Raw genomic sequence first — 6,500 nt, forward strand, 5'->3', positions numbered from 1 at the left:
TCCCAGATGTATTTTCTGTGCCGCCAATGAGGAATGTTATAGAAACTCTTTCAAATGTCAAAGAGAACGTTTAAGTACAGAAAGCCCAAAATGGGTGTGTTTGAGTAACCTCCAAGACAAGCCTTTGTTTTCGTTCTACTCTTGGCTGTGATTCGTACTTTGGCAAAGCTTGCTCGACTTGTAGTGCCTGATTGAACGTGGTGTGAAAAACCCTTAGACTTTTGTCGCCAGAATTTCGTACGGGAGATGATAATGTCCAAAATAGTCCAAAGTCCAGTTCCTCTACGACTAACATAAGAAATCTACGGGTTGTACACACATATTCTGACATTCTGCCTTCCGTTTTCGTTGAGATTTCGCAAACGAAAGTTTCTCTTAACTTCTTCTTAACTAGAAAACGAGTCTTTGGGTTAAACTTCATAGAAAACCGAGGAATAAGAAGCAAAAGACACTTACGATAAATATATCTCATTCCCAAACGTAAGAGCCATCTGACATTGCCTCTGTACCTGACAGAATCTTGACTTTGAGAGCTGTAGAGAACGATTTACTTATAATCATTCACTGATTTGGTTATTTCATCCAAATTTCCAGAGATATTTATATAGAAAATTGACTTCATTCTTTTCAATATGGAGTTTGCTAAAATAACTCAGTACATTTTAAGGGCCTCACACAGCTGTTGGCCTGACATCTTCCAACACACTGACGTCAGATTTGACATCAAAATGCCAACATAGGTGGCAAAATTGGAGTTTTGTCGTGTTCATAACGGTGTTACAAACATCGAGACTTCAAGTCTGCCACAAATATTGCCATTTTGATCTATTCTAATCTTACGGCAAAATGCTGAAATATGTCAGAAAAACAACTCCGTGACACCCTATCCAATGCATAAATGCTCCATATTAGTGACTTCAAATTCCTTGATTATTTTCCAAGCAAGTTCCATTTAGCTGAACTTTTTAATACTGAAAGGATCAATTTTCACGTGAAGCTTCCAGATTTTAATATATATTTTTTACAGCATTTTTTTTTTGCCGATTAGTTACAATCTATTTTCAAAAACACGTGTTTGCTGCATCCTCGATTTTATTAATTAATGTGCTTACTTTACATTTTTAATTAAAATTTCGCTGTGTCTAAAGTTATTCCGATTGTATTTTTGAGGCTTAGACTGTTAATCTGACATCCACCAAAATGCTTGTTTATTCAGAACCAAATTTCTTAATGTGATGCTTTTTTCAGTTCATTTATATTCTCAAATGTCTTTACGTACACGAGAATTACAGGAATTTCACAAATAAACCAAAGAAAATCTAATTTAACTTTATTCTACTTCAAATTACAAGTCATCCTCCACTCTCTCGTTACAACAAAAAGCAATTAATTACACCAAGACACACACAGTCTCTCCAAAAGCAGACAAGTGACCCAAACCCCTTCAGGTGGAACAAGCGCGCCTTGAGGCACGCCTCCACCTCCCAAATAAACCACTTCGTCTTATAGGTCTAAGGACACCATTCAATGTAAGTGATTGAGTCAGGTAAATGGTCGGAGACGTGCAAAGCTACTGTCCTCCTGCCCTGAGTTCTTCCTCCCCCAGCAGGACAGCAGGTCGGACTAACGTCAGCCTTCACCGTACACGTGGACCACCAGGCCAGTTTTTAGGTTCTGTGTGATACGTCTTACAAAAATCCATCCCATTGCCAGGTAATTTCTCCGGGTGTTTTGAAGCGAGGATGTCATCTCACATCTTTCTGCTTACGGTTTTAAGACGACCTTGAAAAGCAGTTTTGTGCTGATCACCAGAACAGGACTGAAGATCGATATAAATCTTTTCATTTAGCTCACCAAATGATTGATATTAAGAATAACTTTTTGTTGCGTTTATCAGAATAGGGCCACGTGACTGAAAACTGCCTAAAATTAAAAATTGCTGTTTGATATGGCACATACATATATCAAAATGACCGTTTCATACACTAGAACAGAGCTACAAGATGCCAAAAACTGTGATTTTGTACTGATCACCAATACAGGGCTACAGAATAATGGACAGTGGTTTTTCATATGGACCATTACGACAGGGCTACCGTTGCAACAGTCACAACCAAAGATTGAATAATGGTCAGGATAAACTTCATGAAGAGTTTACTTCTTTCAATTTTGACCTTATACTTCAAGACCTGCCTTTAAAATGCTAATACCGAACTACAAGTTTCAATAAAATTAACTTTTTTGTCAGGTTTTAGGACCCTCTATATCTCGACCTTTTTGTCTTACTCTTGACACAGTATTCACCTTTATCTCCAAAATTTTGGAGAGAATACCAAACCTATTTTTTGTGAGTTTTATTATAAAAAAACACCAAACTGACATATCTTCTGGGCCTAAAAACCCGACTCTTTCTGGGTATAAAAACTCCAATAAAAACGAAAAAGACTTTCATGGGTAGAAAACTAACGAACAATCACTGTCCAGAGAAAACAACACAAACTAACTTGTTAGGCAAAAGATCTCCACTTTCTGGGCAAAATCAACTCTGGCTCCCACACTGACAAACTTTGTAGGCAAATGAACTCCATTTTCTGTGAAAAAATTCCACCCACATTAACATCTGTACGAAAACTCTCATAAAAAAAAAATTGCTAAGAGACTTCCTGACCAAGGAAAAAAAAAGCTAAAATTGATATGCTGAGGAGAAAACTTGCTAACCAACCTATTTTCAAGCCAAAAAATCGCTATCTAATAATTTCTAGTCAGAAGAACAACCTCCCTTGAATCGGCAACAACAACAACTTGCTAAAAGTTGTTGTTGAACATGGAAAAATAGTTAAATTGATATACTGAGTAGAAAACTTGCAAACCAACATATTTCCAAGCCAGGAAATCACTAATAATTTCCAGTCTGAACAACAACTTCCCTTAAATCAACAACCTATTTTCAAGCCAAAAATCAATATCTAATAATTTACAGTCAGAACAACAAACTCCCTTGACATGCACAAAAAAAAAAAAAAATTGCTAAAAGATTCCTGACCAAGAGAAAAAAAGTTCAATTGTTACTGCGTAGAAAACTTGCAAACCAACATATTTTCAAGCCAAAAAATAACTACTTAATAATTTCCAGTCAGAACAAAAACCTCCCTTGAATCAACAGACTTTTTTTTTACAAAAAAAAAAACTCAACTAAACTAACACTTCCTAGGTGAAAACCACCTACCGAACTGATAACACTTTCCAGGCAAAAAGCTTTCAAGAACTATCACAATGGACAAAAATCACTTCCAGTTAACACATTTTGCGGACAAAAACCTCCTTAATAAAATTCTCAAGGACAATTAACAGTCTCCTCCACAACCTCTCCCAAAGAGACGCCTTTTCCAGGCAAAAAAAAAAAAAACTCTTTCCAAATCACCTACTTTTGGGGCAAAACTTCCTGAATATAAAGACATTTTAATCAAGTGATTCTTGAAGCGTAGGAGCCGCTCTTAAACTAATAGGTATTCTAATCAAAAACTCTCCCAAGACTAGTATATATTTCTTGGTGGAGAAAACAGCAAAATAACAGACTTTCTAGAAAAACACACAAAACAGACTTCACAGCCAAGCCAGACTCCCTAACAAGACTTACTTTCCCCCAAAAATCACGAACTGCTAAATTTTCTGGCAGCCAAAAATTCCGAACCAACAGACTTTCTACATCGACAAATACAAACTAGCAAGACTTCCAAGACTAAGAAATTAATTGTAAATAACAGACTACCAATAAAAATCACAAAGGAACAGACTTAATGGCAAAACATTTTCACACACTCAGACATCCTGAAAGCCCCAGTAACAAAGTTGACAGATTCTGTGAGAGCACAACCGTTAAAGTTAACTAGACTTCCTGAAGGCAAAACAGCTTCAGACTACATGAAAGTACTGTACAAGCAACGCACAAACATTTTAAATAAAAGTATGGCATCAACTACCAGAATTACTTTACAGAGAATGTCCCAAAACAGTGTACACTCCAAACCCAACGGTATTACAAACCAAGGGACTTCCTGAATGCAAAAAATATCAAAAGCAGACTTTCTATAAGCAAAGTAGCATGAAGAATCAGACTTCCTCAGACTACAGTAAGTTTCACAGATCAATTGACTTTCTAAAGGTGAAAGTATCACACAGTGACAAACTTCCTGAAAGAAAAATTGCCACAACAAACTCCCCGAAACTTCAGACAGTGATATGTGAAAGTATCGCAGACTAAAAGACTTTCTAAAACCAAAAATATCATGAACCAAGAGACACTCTAAATCAAAATCTGCCAGGAGCAAAGTCTTCCTGAATCCTAATTGATCTTGGTCCAGTATTTTTCCTAAATTCTGGACTCGTTTCAAACACCACCAGGCCTGTCCTGTGCTTGGAACTTTGCATCATTTATTCAGAAGATGAATCCTGATTCTATCATCGAGCTCTGAAAAAGACAGTTCCAGATTATCACCAGCAAGGCCTGGAGCCTGAACTCCAGTGTCACTAAAATTCCAGGTTATCACAAACACTATCCAAATGTTCAACACCAGTATCCCAAACTAATTCTGTCTGTATTCCATACTCCACTGTCAAAAAACAATTATTTAAGTCCTACATGACGTACCTTCAAAATCACTGTCCTAATCCTGTACACCAATATCTACTCTTAAAAACTGGAAAAATTAAGCACAACTCTTAACATCAACCAAACTTATTCTCGACAATGTTTTAAAAACACCAAACTTCGATCTTTCTCGTATTCCAGACCTTTACAATAGTGGAATAACACTTTAAATCCCAATGCATCACGAACAAGAATTTGATTAAGCCACAAACCAACATCATAAGAAAGGACTTATTTAATCCTAAATTACATATCCGTAGGCTTCCTGAATGACATTACTGTATCAACACTCAGAAAACCTCTGCACAATTCCACTGACTTCTAGGGAGGTAAGTTGCACATCATTATAAAAGCCAAGAAATTTCTAACCCCAAGATCAGGCATAGCAACTGTAAAATCAGTCGACATTCTAGTGACTCCTCAAAGGTACCATGATTCAGGAAGGTCTACCTAGACAAATTTTGGAGCAATGAAAAGGCTACACCAGTTGTACATCTGAATGTCCACATAACAATAAAAATAAGTCTAATCAAATACTGTATGCTCTTGGCTACAAAATGGCCCAGACTGTACTATACCACCTTTAGGCACCTCACATCAGCGACCTGCATCTCCAGTTCTGAGAGCCAACACAAAGCTTAGTAGACCTATACAACGAACGCTCTCTCTGTCTAGAAACCTTATGAGGAAACTTGTCAGCACCTGAAGCCACTTACATATTATAAACTCACGTAAATATTTCAAAAATCTTCATTAAGATGTGCAGCAATTTCTGAAAGGAAATGGCAACTAGCCTCGCCATGGCGTCTGATTTATCTAATCTTAAACTTAAGGGAATATGTTCTATATAAATTAAGCTTTACGTCAGAAAGGTAACCTAGAAATGAGAAACAGTTTCCTCTTCCCCTTAAATGACAAAGAAAGCATTTGTTTTAAACGTGTACTACCTCTCACAGCCTCAAAATCTCTGCAAGCCTTTTGGTAAGGTATTTAGTGATAGTATTATAACCCTTTCAATGTATCAAAGGCCACATGATTACACATTAACCATGTTGAAAACTTTGTTGAACAGTCTGATTCTGTCCATTTTAAGTCCAAGATTTTCATTAAACATTCCTCAAAGATTAAAACACACCCAATTTTGTCTAATTAACTGACGATGTTACGAACTTTGTAAGGCTTATCACACAGACTTCTAAAATGGCCCTTGTGGTATTTATCCCTCCTTTATTTCAAATACACGAATGCAATGCCAACCCTAAGACGAGAAGGCGTTTGAGCCCCAAGCTGGTACCCCTTTTGGAACGACGGCATGTGTCCGAGATATAATCAAAAGTTTGGTTATATACGTGAGGCAAAAGGATAACTTTTAACTTTCCAAATGTTCTGATAGACTAACTTTTAGAAGTGGTGACATCTGGTAGGATATAAATGATATTCAGTACTTGAGAGAAAACTTGTGAAACTGTTCCATGTAAACTGCTATTAAAAACCAGCGTGACGCGATTAATCGAATCTAACATCAGCAAAGGTATATTCTGCCCACGAAAATAAACTGTCTGATCCAGGTAAACGATGTTGTACAAGTTAGAATCTTCCACAGAGCATCACAAAATTGACATAAATTAGGCCAAGAAACGACAAAATCTAATGATTAAATTATATGCAAACTGTGACAATGCAGAATAAAAATTTCCCCTAAATGAGGACTTTTCTTGGATAATAATTTTCGGGGTTTGAAGTCATTCATATAGAGAACTTTTGCAATTTTAGTCAATTATCCATAAAAAAATGAGTCAGTTTCATATACAAGTACCTCTGAAGACGGATCAAATATCCCCATCCACAAATG

Source organism: Macrobrachium rosenbergii, chromosome 57, assembly GCF_040412425.1.
Source record: "Macrobrachium rosenbergii isolate ZJJX-2024 chromosome 57, ASM4041242v1, whole genome shotgun sequence".
NCBI lineage: Eukaryota > Metazoa > Arthropoda > Malacostraca > Decapoda > Palaemonidae > Macrobrachium > Macrobrachium rosenbergii.